The following is an 18,533-nucleotide window of genomic DNA, read 5'->3' on the forward strand; positions in this document are numbered from 1 at the left end:
GAACTCACAATTGCGACTTATAAAGATATATAATATATATAACTAGACATAAAGCAATTGTGAGAAAAAAGTCTGAATTAAAACTGCATGAAAAAAAAAGTTTCTATGCAAAAAGTTTGTGCAAGTTTCTGTGCAATTCTGACATTCAACTGTGACTTTATAACCAACAATTCTGAATTTATAGCTTGCAACTGCGAATTTATATCATGCAATTCTGGAAAGAAAATAAGTAAGTCAGAACTGTGATATATATATCGAAATTACCTTTTTTTTTTAAGTGATAAAAACAGACTTCCATTCATATCTGCTAGAAAACATCTTAGAAAGTTAATACTCAAATATTCTATCATTCAGTGATTAAAATCTAAGTTTTTTATGCTGAAGAAACATGATTCACTTTGTAACCCCGGGAAGCCAGGAGGTTTAGATATGTGAGGTTTCCGGCAGAATTTTTTTGTGTTGTGCTATTATCACATTATGATCCTCAGCTAACTGTACTTTTTTCATCTAATGCATTAAACATCTAGTTTCCTGGTCATTATTTATGCTAGTGGGAGACTCACAGTAGACTATTGTCTCCTCTAAACAGTTGTGTGCTCAGCTTCTCAGTTCAAACCTAACATGCATATTAACCATATAACTTCAAGACACATTTAATTGATTTTGCAGTTGAAATATTTCAATCAGCATCAAAGGCATTTGTCATCTTCATCCTCTTTTGATCCTGCTTCTGTCTTGTCTACTTGTGCCATGTGATCAAAAACTGAAATGACCCCTCCATGTATTCCTTGTGCCCATATTATACTCCTAAACAGATCAATGAAAGGGCATGGGAAGGATCCAACATTTGGCCCTGTGCACTGACACACTGCTCTCTTTGAGAGCATGTATACAATATATAGTCTAATATGCCATAATATGTAATCAGTGACATCAGTGGTTTAACTTCAACTCACAAAAAATATCTTAATTAGTGTTCTGAAGATGAAGGAAGGTCTTCTGAAGATGAAGGAATGACACTAGGGTGAGTAATTAATGACTGAATTAAGTTTTTGGGTGGGTCTATGGGGAAAATTTATAAAAAAAAAACATGTAAAAATTGTCAGGCACGAATGCACTGAAATGCAGCAGAGATAAAACACCACACATAGCTGTGAACAGTCTCAGGATTTATTTATTTATTTTTATTTAGAAAATGCGCAGTTGACAGACATGACAGAAACACATTGATGCCAGGAACAATGTCTCAAAAAAAAAAGAAGAAAAAAAAAGTTAGGCTTAGGCTGAGGAACGCTCTACTTGCAGATTTCACTTGGTTTGATATTTGTTTTTTTTTAATGCATTGCACTTCATACATTTTTAAGTCTTGTTTCAGTCTCTAAAAACCTTTTGGGGTCACTGTATAATATTACGGTATACATCAACCAGGCTTCATTTAATACAGTAGCTCAAAGTAGGAAATAATCTCAACCAAAAGGGGCTAAAAAAACATGTTCCTTTTCTCTATCACAGTACTGATGCTTTTTCAGCGCATTAATGGCATGCTGTCTAAAATGATGCATTACAGGACGTCAAGGTCTATTCTAGCATGTAAAAGTGTGTTATGTAATATTTTATTTTATCTGCAGGATCTCGGTGTGAAGCACAGAAGATCCAGCCTCATAGCAACACTCCTAGAGTCACTGAATAAATGATATGGTTTAGCTGGGGTCTTCTGGGCACTGTTGAGATTCATGATTGTGCTGATTCCTCCAGCTGAGCCGAATTATCATCACCCCTTTGGGTCTCAGTTGAAAAGCTGTGTGTGTTTGCTCACAGTAGTCTTTCATTAAATGAAGAAAATACTCTTTTTTATATAAATGGTTTATTGTAGGTTTCTGCTTGGAGTTCAAGTTTTAAGTTAAAGGTTTACTTACTGACCCAAAACTAGTATTGGATGTCTATGAACTTGTATCTGTAGGAATGTTTGAGTTGGTCATAATCTGAGGAAAGCAGGTTTCTTTTCTCTTTTTCAGCCCAAAAGCACTCGGATCCTCAAAGAATTCAATGGCTCTGTACAAAGCTTTTTCAAGCATGTATATAAAGGTTGGAAAGCATCAAGGCATGTCCAAACCCAGTATTTATATAACATCTTTTCATATGTGATCTGTCAACAACTGACAGATTTTTTTTTAAACCTGTACAGATCCTTCACTGTCTTTAATATCCTCAAATCCTGGCTGCGTGGTTGAATGGTTGGTTGAAAGAAGAAAAGGGTAACCTGACAGACTGCTTAAAAGAAATATGTTCATTTATAAATGTCCATTTGTTATCATTTCCTTTAATTCATGTTAACATTTGTACTACAAAATATGTAAATGTTTTCTTAAAGGGTTAGTGCACCCAGTGTTTTACTCACCCTCGAGGCATCCTATATGACTTTCTTAATTCAGATGAATCCAGTCTGAGTTATATTACATTATCCTGGCTATTCCGAGCTCTATCATTGCAGTCAGCGGGTGTTGCAGTTGAACAGTCCACATGTCGTCAAATAAAGTGTGCACATCCATAATAAAAAGTGCCTCACACAGCTCCAGGGGGTGAATAAAGGCCTCCTGTAGCAAATCCATGCGAAAAATATCCATATTTCAAACGTAATAAACACTTCTCTCTCACTTACGTTATCTTCATGCCGGAACGCCTTCTTAGTTTTGGCAGAAGGTAAAATCTCATCACGTTATATTTTATGCAGTATGCATTAACAATAAAATGAGCAGTTTTCCCATTGTAATTGGAACGTTATTTTAAAGGGAAAAAAAACTAGTTTCTTGGAATGTTCATCAATTACAAATAACATCATAAGGATTTTCACAGAATGTTAATTGCAGCACTTTTTGAGAACATTTATTTTTTTCACTTTATGTATGGGTATTTGCATCGCTTTGACTGTTTTCTGTAGCTCCCATCTTCTCAGATGCCACGACTGGTCAATTATGTACAAAGCCTGAAAGCTATTGGGCTGCTTTCCATACACAGTCTTCAGCAAGTATTCAGCAAATTTTGTCTGAAGTGCTTGATTTAAAGTCTTGGTTCCTCATGAAGTGTATTCTTATCGTCTTAGAGAATGTTCCTTGCCACTGTCATTTTTCACAACACTGCTAGACTGTATTCTGAATGGCTCTAAAAAATAAATTGAGTTGACCGACTGGTCAGCGAAGCAGCAAGGCTGCTGCTTTCGATTTCAGACCAACAAAACGTCCTTCCATCAGCTACACAGTGTGGTAGGAAAGAAGCGGCCCCTTATTCAATCCAGGGAGAGCTTCCACACTCTTCTCCGTGTGGTTTCTATTTTCTCTGTGCTGAGCAGCGCAGCTCTGACTCTTATCCGTGACTCTCTGTGTCGTCCCCAGAGAGCCAGGCGCCAGCACTGCAGGTGAGCAGCCCTTAATGAGAGAGGTGCCTTTGGCTCCCGCAGAAGCAACTGCTGGGAAGCGATGCAGGCCTTGTAAAAATCTGATGCTCATCTGTGTTACCCCTCTCTTGGCTCTAACTATAGTTTAAAGCTGAGATAAGATACATTTAAACAGCTTACCCTGGAGTCAGCGAGCTCTGTCGACTTCGACAGCATCACAGTCGGCTGGTGACTGCTCACAAACCTGTTCTCATTCACGCTGTTCCCGCGCTTGGCTAGAGGAGGAGAGATTTACTGCAGCAGCTTGTCATTTTCCCCCTCATTACCTAATCTTCTCTTAAGGACTGCCTCCAAATTTACAGGAAGTCAATTAAGGCGTTCTGACCAGCAATCCCAGTGGTTATTAATCATTTCCCAGGGTTACTAATCAGGCCTGCCACAGGGCAGTACAAATGGGGCCTGCTTTCAAAAGAGGGCGAAATTTATGGCACACCGTAAAGAGGATTACAAAGACAAATAAAATATGCTGATACAAGGCGCCATATGTTTGGATATAACCCGGAGTCTCACTGGCCTTGTAATATTAACACTCATGCCTAAATTTACACATTAGCACACTTAAGAAATTGTTAATTACCAAAATACCAAGTTCTATAAATAATTACATATTGGAGTATAACCCAGTTATCTATTATAAGAACGTTTTGCTAATGTTGCCTGAATGTTCTTTGAACATTTAAAACATCCAGTTTTTTTAATGTTTAAAAAAAGATCCTTGGTTACGTGAACTTTAACAGAACATTCCATTTTATCAGTTTGCAAACATTAATGGAATGTCCATTTTAAATGTTCTCTGATCATTCTGAAATAAGTTGTAACATTTAAAAAAATTAACTAAAATGTTTCAGAAAAAACTGTTCAATGAATGATGCATAAATTATATTTTTGTGCTAATTGTAACGTTCTGCAGAGGGACACAAAGATTGAAGATAAAAAAAGCTGTTTATTACAAAGCTGGAGTCCATAAACAGGCATAAGATCATAAACAGGGTAGTCAGTAGTCACTTTCAAGACTAAACAATGAATGAATGTAAAACCAGGATTTAAATATGGTGAGACTGATGGTGTGATGAGATACAGGTGATTGCAATGGGTGCTAAGTCTGGGCAAAAGATTATGGTAAATGTAGTATTGTAGCAGAATATAAACAAAATGTGTTTTAGTGTTTCCCACCTAGAAAACCATTAACACTTAATATGGCTTAATGCATTAAGACAGTGATATTAAAAGACCAAATCTGACATACAGTTTATTAATAAAATGTATTGTAAAGCAAGTAGATGGCCAGAATACGAACAAAGCATGCAATGTGTTTTCCTCCCAAACCACAAAACACTTAATGTGGAAAAAACGGACTAAGATGATAAAGACCAAATTCAGTATATATCTTATTGTTGATGCAAACTATATACAGATTTAAAAAAAACCCACCTATTTTCATCATGTTTTGCAATACATTGCAATTTAGTAAAATTTAGTCTCCTTCCTGTGACTTTCATTTAAATTTCATCCCAAGTTCTTTCCATCTCTAGATATGACTCAGGTCACCTTTCAGTACAAAGTGATTTTGTTCATCTGTTTTATGATCCACCAGGCGTAAAATCACAAGTTTGTTCACCAAGAAAAATAATAGCACACTTCTCTTCAACAAGCCACATGATATGAAGTACCCTTCATGTCTTTAGTGCAAACTTCTTAAAGGGATAGTTCACATAAAAATCTAAATTTGCCATAATTTTTTTCACCCTCAGGCCATCCAAGATGTAAATGAGTTTTTTCCTTAATCAGAAAAGAGTTAGAGAAATGTAACATCCCATCACTTGCTCATCAATGGATCCTCAGCAGTGAATGGGTGCCGTCAGAATGAGATTCCAAACAGCTGATAAAAACATCACAAAAATCCACAAAATGTGTTCTGAATTTTAAATTTTGGGTGATTTTTTTCCTTTAATACTTTATTCAATGCCCTATACGACTAAAGCTATATGTATCTTGGAGACATTTTTTCATTTTAAGTCTGACTGAAGGTTAATATGTATTCTTGAGGTGGCACAAGCACAGAGAAGTTCTCATCAGGACCAGCCCATGTCTGACACATTCATCAGTTTGCTGCTAAAATGATTTCATGGACAGAAGTGTGGGTTATCGGCACAGTCACCTCACATGTATCAGTGCCCGGGAATTGAATTTTAGAAATCGTATGCCATTTTTGATCTCCAATGCCGTTGGTTGATGATCGGTATGGGAGAAGACATGGACATGTGTAGCATATGGTTTTCACTCACAATTAAAAATCTATTCATGCATCATTGCTTCTTATTTGCTCAACTCAACAAAGTGCTATCACCTTGTCATTTTGAAACAATGAACATGTGCATCATATAAAAAACAGCTACAGTGACTCATAAACTGTGTTGGCTGCATCACAACAAGGCCCACCGCTGAACACTGAACTATAAATATAAGATTGATGCATCATAGTCTTAATATTTTATGGGCCAATTACAGAAGTCACCTAAGTCTAACGTTCTTCTCGGTTGTAAAGGAATGTTTTGCATTCAAAATTTAAGCTGATATGCTGTCATTTACCTAGATAATATTTTCTACTTATCCCACAGTACTGCATTGAAGTCTACAGTGCAAGACATTTGTTTTTGGGATGTAAAGCAATCTAAAAGTACAGTATGGATGTAAAACTCAGTTAAATTAAAGTTAAATTAAATTAAAATTACGAGCACACACAGTAATATAAAGTGAAATGTTTATGACTTCTATTTGCTTGCAAGTAAAATGGATTTCATCAGGATACATGCATGGGGTTCTTTTAAATGGCCATCAAGGGAGAAACAGGCTTTTACAGCGTAATAGTGTAGTTATGACATCTACCAGCAGGGGACCATGCTATCTAAGTGGACAATGCTGACCTGCCACATTGTGATCCCTTACTTAAAACAATCTGTTTCATCAGCAAAAGTTAACTTTGTGTAACAGCTGTTGTGAAAAAGAAGTGTGCTTAATTGCATTGAAGGTGCACTTGAAGTGTAAATAAAAGGCAAACTAAGTGAACATGCTTTAAAAGTGCACTTTATGATAATGTCACATGAAAACTTTTGTTTAAAGTACATTTTAAATCATTATATTTTAATAAGCTTTTGTAATACTTTAAAAGGTACCCTTATTTTGAAGTGTTGACTAACGTATAAAGCTGATATCACAATTAATTGTAATATATTTTAATTGCACCTTCATCATTACAAATGTGTAAATACAAATATGACTTATCAGCTTCCATATAAATTACAGTAAATATATTTTATTTACCATGAATACATGTACATTCAGCAATACACTTTAACCACATTTCAAAGAAAACAAATAAAAAATAAAATAAAAATTACATATAAAGATGTGCTTGAGTTTTCCTCAATACAATTTATGAAAATAGCATGCAATAAAGGGTCCAAAAACATAAAGACAGTTTGCACTTAAGTATATTATTTTAAATGATCTTATTCAGTACTAAGTACTCCTTTGAAAAGTATGCTGAAATACTTGTTTCTCACAGAGGAGAAGATTGTATCTAACTTTGCATGGACAAGACAAGTGATTTTATCACGATTATTTATACATATTTATAATGAGTAAGTCTTGGTCAAATAATGTGTTTTGTAATTTCTATTTCAGTTTAATGTCTTTCCATTGTACTGAAAACAACCTTGTTTCTTACAAAATGATTACCTGGGTAATTGACAGCCTGTCGTAGGGTTTAACGTCTTTTAATGAACTTAATATTTTCACCTCAGGCTAATCAGTTCAGTCTTCTATCACTGTTATAGGTTTCATTCTCCAAAAGTGTGTTCAGAATTACTACTTGAGCTCATTTCTTCTTGCAGTGCACTACTAAATTAACTGATTTATCACAATATGTTATGTGTCTGCTCATACATATCTGCTAAAAGGTGTTTAAATGAGCCCATGCATGTTCCCTGAGGTTAGTATTTGGCGCTCACTCCTTTAGATGAGGAAAGCAGATCTTTCATGATGTGAGCAATTCCCCTGCTGTGATAAAAGATGCATGCTAGAATGATAGCTAAAGGTGTAAATGCTTTTTTAAGCACTGCTAATTAGCTCAGAGAATTTCCCCCTTCCAGTATGTACGCTGATAAATTGTTGGGTTTGGAGGTAAATTCTGCACTTTTTAAACATTGTCTTGAGAGAAACAGTCTTCTGCCAATACTGCTGAACCAGCCCTAAATCTGAAAGGAAATGTAAAATCTCTGTCTGTAAGGCATACTGACCACTTCATTTGGACTTAATTTGGAAACATTGATTGACTCTGTATTAATTGAATAAATCCTTCTTTTGTGGATCATGTTGTATTTATAGTTAGTTGTTTACTAGCAAGCACTTTAGTAATCTAGAAAGCATAAGATAATTAGGTTATTCGTTTGTTTTTTGTTCCACCGTGGCATTTATATTGAACAGTATTTGTATTTTGGATTATTAATATGTCAGTGCAGGAATCTTCCCTCAATGTTTTGAGAAAATGCACAAGCTGTCACAGTCATCAACCGCAACATATGGGTTCATTAACTTCTGTGCATGTGCACATCAATTGAGCTGTGCATTACACTGGCAGAAAGAGACGGCTGTTAGTGCAGTATGTGAGGGTGGGAAAGTAATTGGATTCATTATAAAGCAATTAATTGTGAGGTAAAAATTCACAACTGGCATAGTTATTATTTTGTGGCGGGAACAAAAAAGCATCAACAGAATTTTGAGATGTAAACTCAGAATTCCGAGAAAAAAAGTCAGAATTGTGATGCGTACACTTGGAATTTTGAGAAAGCATGTCAGAATTCTACGTTTCTAAGAAAGTCTGTTGGATACAAAAAATAAAATAAAATCTGCATTACCTTTTTAGATTTTTTATTCCATGGTGGAAAAATGTGTTGCATACACTACAGTGAAGTACGCTGAATTCACTGTGGTAGATATTACTGTTGTAATATATTATAAAACTACATGTGTGTTTGTTGCTGCTGTAAAGCAAGCCATAGAAAAAAAGTTGACATCATAATTATTTAGCATGAAAAACATCTGTACATGTTTACAGTAATTTATGCCAAAAGTAAAATAAAAATTGTAACATTACATGCATGGCATTTAAACAAAATTTTTAATGATGCTAACTTGATATGTTATCAAGAGGAATACCCTGTGGCACCTAATCAGGTGATGAGATTTGTGTTGAGCTGCTTCATAAACACTCTCACATTTATCTCCATTGCTGTGAGTGTCAAGGGCTAGAAAGGCAGAGTAATTTGCTCCTCCTTTTCCCGGTGAGTTTCATTTAGCCTCCTGATGTGAGTTATTATCTACTCATCAGAAAACAGGGCCAGAACAGATGATGTTTACCTCCTTGATGGTGTTGTGGGGGGCAGAGAGAGATCATTTGTCATAAAAGCTTGCACTTTTCCTCCTTTAAGTGATCTGTTCGGACCACTCTTTAAAAGAGGAGCCACACACAGCATGCAGGTCTTCTGTGAAAGAACTTCTATTTATTAGCTGTGTACGCTCTGCTAAGCATCATATTTATTATTGCTCATACTTAGGGTTAAAGGTTGGTTCTTGGTCAGGTCTTTTATTTCGAGCCTAGTATATCACAAAATCAGAGCAACATTTCAACAGACCAGAGCAGTGTCTGAAATCACATTCTGCCTGGTTTAAAACTTGCTTCACAAGCATTAAAAAAAATATAGAGGTAGTATCAGGGAAATCATCCAGGTACTTTTTGCCTTCCGTTTCTAGAATATTATGAATTTGGATATACCGTATTTTCCGGACTATAAGTCGCACTTTTTTTCATAGTTTGGCTGGTCCTGCGACTTATAGCCAGGTGCGACTTATTTATCAAAATTAATTTGACGTGAACCAAGAGAAATGAACTAAGAAACATGAACCAAGAGAAAACATTACCGTCTCCAGTCGCCAGAGGGCGCTCTATGCTGCTCAGTGCTCCTGTAGTCTACACTGAAAACAGAGCGCCCACTCGTGGCTGTAGACGGTAATGTTTTCTCTTGGTTCTAAATAAATGCGACTTATAGTACATTGCGACTTATAGTATATGTTTTTTTCCTCATCATGACGTATTTTTGGACTGATGCGACTTATACTCAGGTGCGACTTATAGTCCGAAAAATACGGTACTTTTCTTCAGGCGTACGGCTTATACTATATATTATATAAGTTTTTCTTTATTCTGGCGTACTGTTTTTTGCACATTCTCACATTTAGACATACTGGTCTTTCACATGCTGTTTTTTTTTGGTTCTATGAATTCAGTAATGCTACTCTTTTTTCATATTGTCACATACTACAAATTTGAACATTAAGACATACCACTTTTGGCATATTCTTATATACACTAAACATACTGCTGTTCTTGATTAATCAGCCAAAAATGATCAGTTTATCAATCTCTAGTAACCAAATACTTCATTATTAATTAAGACTAAAATGCTGCACCTCTGGAATATTGTTTTCCACATACTATGAATTCGGACATACTTGGTTTTCACAATCCACAACAGTAAGAAAATGTCAGTACATCGGAAACAGTTTGCTTTGCGTATTACTCTTGCTCTTTTAATCTATTGCTATGGATAACATGAATACTGCTCCATCTGTCCAAAGAATCCCTGACTCATCAAATCAAGGCACTACAGTCATTATGTTGCAAGGTGAGCCTGGAGAGAGTCTATGAGTCCCGCTGGACTTAATGAACTCCAGTTAAATCTATAGTCTGACCCCAGGCCTGGCTGACTTGTTTTGACTCAGGCTGTTTCTCAGATGCAGATTTTTCTCAATAGCTCCGAACAGAGACGTGAGCCACAGGGCGCCGAGGGTAAACAAGAAGAAAACTGATGATCTGAAGGAAGCATTTAAGAGGAAAGAAATATACGTGACCTCAAAACGAAATCAGGTTCTAAATGGCACCAGACTGGAGTATTTGTCGAGCATGTTGCAGAGAGGGCGAGCTGTCGCCGCTGAAAAATGAACACAGAATAGCCTGGCTCTGTTTGTTTGCCGTGATGATGGGGTGGTTTGTGACCCATGAGAGACACTCAGGAATGCCTCGGGGTGCAGGCGACATTTTATTCATGCTATTTCGCCACACTGTGAATACGTGGTTTATTTGCAGCCATGGCCTGCATGGGCTTGGTTCTCTTTCTCTGTCACTTTTCCTCATGTGCCATGCATATCAAGCCTGGCTTCTTCAGCCGCTCTCAATGAAGACGTGTCATCACTCTGTCAGCATTAAGCAGAATCACAGTCGTGTGAGAGTCAGGGTGCTAATTTGTAAGAATGAGTTCAAAAAATCAAGCCTCTGTGCTATGTATGTACAATATAATAAATAAATAAAAATCATGGGGCACTTCAGCCATGTCCAATTGTGCTTTAATGAAAATTAACCCTTTTTCACAGGGAGAACTTTAGCATTTTCATGACAAATATGCATCTCTATTCTTTCTATTCTTAATAGCCCACTAATGGGGGAACAATATTATTGAAATTGTAAAGTACAGTTGTACTGTAGGTATACATCATACGTGACATATACCTAAAATTCTCTGTCATTCTGTGCATCTGTGGTGGAGATTTTACAGTGACTGTTTCTGCAGGTTACAACATTATGTCAAAAGGCAGTAACAACTGACTATAGTTATGAGTGAGTCATTTGAATCATTCATTCATCTGATACGTTCAAAAGCAAGGAGTCATTCAGGGACAAAACAAGTGACTGAGTGCGTCATATACATTTGAATAATTCATATAATGTATATAACGTTATTTTAATCTAAAAAGAAACAAATTTGTACAAAAGAATATAGATAAAGATTTATAAAAAATATTATTGTTATTTATTTCTTCTACATCAATGCTTTAATAAGTGGTAGAAATGCACCAACATTTTTTTTAAATGCCATAAAACCAAGTAGAAGAAGAAAGAAAATGAGTGAATCACTGAATCATTCACACAACCGATTTGTTCAAAAATACAGATTGATTAAAGAATGCTTCTACTGTGGGTTGCTTTCAGATGCTCAGCCATTCTTCATTGGCTTAATTTTGGCAGAATTGTTCAAACAACACAATTGTCAATGAGCCGTTTTACTTAATTATTTTGATTACAAAAATATACACCATGGTAGTATTGTTTCAGGCTTTGTGAGATTTTAAAAACAGATATAAAACAGATCAGCACATGACAGAACTGTTACAATAATACATTTTCAGTGCATGCACTGATCTCATACAGCAGCTGTATAAGAAGGTTAAGCTCGCAAGCATTTAATAAAAGGACAAAAACTCTGGGGACTTGTGGAATAAAATTTCAAGCCAAAGGACTGTGTCTAGATCCTTTGCCAAGTTCAGAAATGAAATCTTTGTATGGAATTGGAATTAGATACAGACAAACACATCAAAGCCACGATTGCTGAGCTGGTTTGTTTCCCAGCAGATAAGTGTGGGAACGGCAGCCAGTATAATTTAAGATGTGAATTAGTTTCATCATTTACAAACATGTGGGAAGCTATGTAATCATGTTACCAGTTTCACTTTGAAACCGAACAGCCGATTGCACCGTATCTGGGGAAATAATAAAAGGGGGCTGTTTGTTTCACACAAGCTGCATAAACAGAACTCAAAAAGAAGTTTTCTTTTTTTGTGTGCTGTGCCTCGCTCTCCTTGTTTATGAATAGCCATGCTATAATAAATAAAGATCTTATAAGTTCACTAAGCATTCAGACAGACTCTTTTTGTGTGCACTGATGTTAAATGTGGCCTTATTTCCCTTCTTGCATTCTTATTCACAAGTGATGGAATTCTCCTTGAGGCCCAATTGCACTCATTGGAAATCAATGGGAATAAAGCATGAAGGAATTGAAGGAGATCAATTATTTTAAAAAATGCTTTTGGTGTGAGGCCATTGAGGTTGGTTTTCTAATTTTGCAGGTTAATCTGCCTTAGGGTGCAGAGAAGGAGAGTCTGGCTGTATGTTGTAGTCAACCTCCTCTCTCGCTCGTTTTTTTCATTGTCAGTGAAAATAGAGCGTTCTTCTCAGTGAGGACAAACAGGGAGGCAGCTGGCGTGCATGCATGTTTGTGTGTGTGCGTCCTATATTTAGGTCCTTTGCTTGTTCTGACAGCTGTTTGTGTTCATCAATTAAAATACGGTTTCAGTATAGACCAAGCCTTATGCAAGTGCCACAGTTAAAAAATTTTAAAATAAAAAAACAGTGAAAATGATATCTTACGCTTTATATTTCAATCCAGGAAAATACATTTGCATATCGTCACATTTGAAGAAAAACTGAATTTGTTGTCTGTAACACATATGAACATATTAACACATTTATATAAAATTCAGTTATTAGTATTATTATTAAAACATTGTTAATTAAGTTAATGTGATATCTTGGCTATTCCATCCACATTTGTATTTAGCCTAAATGTAGGGTACTGTAAGATTGGAAATGTCTTTTCTTGGTCCTGAAATGCAATTTGTAATATATTTTGGTGTGTGTGTGGGTTGAAACTAAATATATTTTCTATTTCAAAAATATATATCATTGAGCCTCATCATATTTATTTATTTATTTATTTTTTTGCTTTATACGATATATCAGAAAATTTTTCTGCAAAATGAACATAATGTCCTCTGTAATGTGAGCGCTTGAGGTTTATTTCTGATGAAGGCCCGTCAGGTCCAGAAGGCAATCAGGACCTTAGACGGCTCGCCTAGAGGTCAAGCAGAATGTCACAACATCACAGATGCCACACTGATGACAGGCCGCTCTTAATGGACGTGCACAACAGTACAAGGTCACCACCGAACCGAGGCGAGCTGAAGTGGCTTGATGCTGGAGAATCAGCGTCCAGTGGCGTGTTCACTCATTAATTCAATCATGTTCAGTGGTTTCTTGTGTTATAGTGTCACCCAGAGCTGAGAGGGACAATGCATTTCTCAATAGAAAATGACACGGGACATATATAATAACCTGTCGAACCAGAGCAGAAGCAGGATGAGAGCGCAGGTGTGCTGCAGATGGATAGTAAAGATATTTGTCAGGGGACCACCTGCTACCGAAACAGCTAACATTTGGTTTCCAAATTAGATTCAAGACATTCAGACAGGCATAATTAAGTTGATCCAATGTGACAGATTTTCAACTTTGTTTCCGTAGCGGGGGGTGCATCCCTTGTATTTGTCACAAATATTTTGATCTTCAGATTTGTCTGTACATCTTTTTTCTCTGGTTGCAATAATATGAACATAAGATAACATCTATGAGCAATATAATACATGCACAATAGAATTTTGCGAGTCATATACTGTATCTTTCTATAAACAATGACAGATTTCTTTCATTTTTTTTGTAAATCTTTTTCTCTGGTTGCATTGCTATGAATTATATACGAGAAATATAATACAAGCAAAGTGTATATTAAAAACACATGAAGCTTGTTTAGTCATATATCTATAAAATTATTGATTTTAATACTGTGAACTGCATATTGTTTAAAGGGTGTATCATATTCCTATCTGTCTGTCTGTCTTCATCAGATTCCTGGAGCTGTGTGAAGTCCCCTCCTGCTTCAAATGCTCCACCATCATCCCTTTACCCAAGAAACCTAAAATCACAGGACTTAATGACTACAGACCTGTTGCTTTAACATCTGTGGTCATGAAGTCATTTGAGAGACTGGTGCTGGGCTACTTGAAGGACATCACTGGACCCTTGCTGGACCCCCTGCAGTTTGCTTACAGAGCAAACATGTCTGTGGATGATGCAGTCAATATGGGATTTAACTACTGTATATCCTCTGACATCTGGACAAACCAGGGACTTATGCAAGAATCTTGTTTGTGGACTTCAGCTCCGCTTTCAACACCATCATCCCGGACACCCTTCAGAATAAATTCACACAGCTCTCTGTATCCATCTTCATCTGTCAGTGGATCACCAGTTTCCTGACAGACAGGCAGCAGTGAGGCTGGGAAAACTTGCATCCAACACCTGCACCTTCAGCACCGGAGATCCTCAAGGCTATGTTCTCTCCCCACTGCTATTCTCCCTTTACACTAATGACTGCACCTCTAAAGACGCCTCTGTCAAGCTCCTGAAGTTTGCAGATGACACAACAGGCATCGGTCTCATCCATGATGGTGATGAGTCTTCCTACAGATGAGAGGTTGATCAGCTGGCTGTCTGGTCACAGCAACCTGGAGCTGAAGACTCTCAAAACTGTGGAGTCCATCCTGGATTTCAGGAGAAACCCTCCACTCACCATCATGAACAGCACTGTGGCTGCAGTGGAGTCATTCAGGTTCATGGGCACCACTGTCTCTCAGGACCTGACGTGGGACACTCACATTGAAAAGCGTTAGCACTCGTAAAGCGTTAGCACTCGTTAGCTTGTCATTAGCGTCTTCATTCGAACCTATCGCTGTTTTCTTTTCTCCTCTCCCTCACTCCAGTTTTTCACAAGTTCATCAAACAACCGCAGTAAGAAGTTTCATCAAGCACGGTGAGTAATGGCTTCTCCCGTCATTGTTTCTTGCACCTCTTGCCACATGTACAGTTTATCTATCTCTGTCGCTGATGAGGGATTCACATGTGAAAAATGCAGGGAAATAGTTAGGCTGACAGAGAAGATTTCAGAATTAGAGACACGCATCCAAACTTTAATTGAGGACAGTAAGAATGTTAGGGCTCTAGATACGGCTTTGGATGCGTCTAGCTCAGGGATTCCTGTACATTGTTCGGTTCCGGAAACAGAGCCCCAGCAGCAGGGCAACTGGGTGACGGTGAGGCAGCGTAGTCGTGGGTCAAAACACCGCTCTTCTGTTCCGATCAAAACATTAAACAGGTTCTCCCCACTCAGTGATGCACCCACTGAGAAACCTGATGAAAGTGCTCTAGTTATTGGTGATTCTATTGTACGGAACGTGAATATAGAGACACCAGCCACCATAGTCAAATGTTTACCGGGAGCCAGAGCACCTGACATCTTGGCAAATTTAAAAGTGCTGGCTAATGCTAAACGTAAATACAGTAAGATTGTTATTCATGCCGGCGCTAATGATGTTCGACTTCGCCAGTCGGAGATCACTAAAAATAACATTAAAGAGGTGTGTGAACTTGCAAGCACGATGTCAGACACTGTAATATGCTCTGGTCCCCTCCCTGCTTACCGTGGTGATGAGATGCATAGCAGATTGTCATCACTCAATGGCTGGATGTCTAAGTGGTGCCCACAGAATAACATAGGTTTCATAGACAATTGGACGAGCTTTTGGGGCAGACCTGACCTGTTTAAAAGAGATGGTCTTCATCCCTCCTGGGGTGGCGCCACTCTTCTCTCTAGAAATATGGCAAATAGTCTTAGTGTTTATACTTGACTAACTGGGGCCCAGGTCAGGAAGCAGACAGACTGGCTAAACCGACCGTCTGCTAGCCGCCTCCCGTCACAGAGGTCAGTTAATTCTCAGCACATAGAGACTTTTTCACCTAGATATCACACTATAGAGACTGTGTCTGTTCCCCGAACTAGAAAAACAAAAAACGTCCAAACCAAGTTAAGATTAACAATTTAATTGAGGTTCAACAAATAAAAAACAGAAGCAATATGGATAAACAAATGATAAAGCTTGGCTTATTGAATATCAGATCCCTTTCTACGAAAACACTTTTTGTAAATAATATGATCACTGATCATAATATAGATGTACTCTGTTTGACAGAAACCTGGCTAAAACCTGATGATAACATTATTTTAAATGAGTCCACCCCCCAAGATTACTGTTATAAACATGAGCCACGTCTAAAAGGCAAAGGTGGAGGTGTTGCTTCAATTTATAACAACGTTTTCAGGATTTCTCAGAGGGCAGGCTACAAGTATAACTCGTTTGAAGTAATGGTACTTCATATAACATTATCCAGAGAAACAAATGTTAATGATAAATCCCCTGTTATGTTTGTACTGGCTACTGTATACAGGCCACCAGGGCACCATACAGACTTTATTAAAGAGTTTGGTGATTTTACATCCGAGTTAGTTCTGGCTGCAGATAAAGTTTTAATAGTTGGTGATTTTAATATCCATGTTGATAATGAAAACGATGCATTGGGATCAGCATTTATAGACATTCTGAACTCTATTGGTGTTAGACAACACGTTTCAGGACCTACTCATTGTCGAAATCATACTCTAGATTTAATACTGTCACATGGAATTGATGTTGATGGTGTTGAAATTATTCAGCCAAGTGATGATATCTCAGATCATTATTTAGTTCTTTGCAAAATTCATATAGCCAAAATTGTAAATTCTACTTCTTGTTACAAGTATGGAAGAACCATCACTTCTAACACAAAAGACTGCTTTTTAAGTTATCTTCCTGATGTATCCAAATTCCTTAGCATATCCAAAACCTCAGAACAACTTGATGATGTAACAGAAACTATGGACTCTCTCTTTTCTAGCACTTTAAATAAAGTTGCTCCTTTACGCTTAAGGAAGGTTAAGGAAAACAGTTTGACACCATGGTATAATGAGCATACTCGCACCCTAAAGAGAGCAGCCCGAAAAATGGAGCGCAGCTGGAGGAAAACAAAACTAGAGGTATTTCGTATTGCTTGGCGGGAAAGTAACATATCCTACAGAAAAGCATTAAAAACTGCTAGATCCGATTACTTTTCTTCTTTTTTAGAAGAAAACAAACATAACCCCAGGTATTTATTCAATACAGTGGCTAAATTAACGAAAAATAAAGCCTCAACAAGTGTTGACATTTCCCAACACCACAGCAGTAATGAGTTTATGAACTACTTTACTTCTAAAATCGATACTATTAGAGATAAAATTGCAACCATTCAGCCGTCAGCTACAGTATCACATCAGACAGTGCACTATAGACCCCCTGAGGAACAGTTCCACTCATTCTCTACTATAGGAGAGGAAGAATTGTATAAACTTGTTAAATCATCTAAACCAACAACATGTATGTTAGACCCTATACCATCTAAGCTCCTGAAAGAGGTGCTTCCAGAAGTCATAGATCCTCTTCTGACTATTATTAATTCCTCATTGTCATTAGGATATGTCCCCAAAACCTTCAAACTGGCTGTTATTAAGCCTCTCATCAAAAAACCACAACTTGACCCCAAAGAACTAGTTAATTATAGACCAATCTCGAATCTCCCTTTTCTGTCCAAGATACTAGAAAAGGTGGTATCCACACAATTATATTCCTTCTTAGAGAAAAATGGTATATGTGAGGATTTCCAGTCAGGATTTAGACCGTATCATAGTACTGAGACTGCTCTTCTTAGAGTTACAAATGATCTGCTCTTATCATCTGATCGTGGGTGTATCTCTCTATTAGTTTTATTGGATCTTAGTGCTGCGTTTGACACAATTGACCACAACATTCTTTTGCATAGACTTGAATACTTTGTTGGCATCAGTGGAAGTGCATTAGCATGGTTTAAATCGTACTTATATGACCGCCATCAGTTCGTAGCAGTGAATGAAGATGTATCCTATCGATCACAAGTGCAGTATGGAGTACCTCAAGGCTCAGTACTAGGGCCGCTACTCTTCACGCTTTATATGTTACCCTTGGGAGATATCATCAGGAAACATGGTGTTAGCTTTCACTGTTATGCTGATGATACTCAGCTCTATATTTCTTCGCAGCCCGGTGAAACACACCAATTTGAAAAACTAATGGATTGCATAGTCGATATAAAAAACTGGATGACGAGTAATTTCTTACTGCTAAATTCTGAAAAAACAGAGGTGTTAATTATAGGACCTAAAAACTCTGCTTGTAATAACCTAGAACACTGTCTAAGACTTGATGGTTGCTCTGTCAATTCTTCACCATCAGTTAGGAACCTAGGTGTGCTACTTGATCGCAATCTTTCCTTAGAAAGCCACGTTTCTAGCATTTGTAAAACTGCATTTTTCCATCTCAAAAATATATCTAAATTACGGCCTATGCTCTCAAT

This window comes from Carassius carassius, chromosome 33 (assembly GCF_963082965.1).
Source record: "Carassius carassius chromosome 33, fCarCar2.1, whole genome shotgun sequence".
Classification (NCBI taxonomy): domain Eukaryota; kingdom Metazoa; phylum Chordata; class Actinopteri; order Cypriniformes; family Cyprinidae; genus Carassius; species Carassius carassius.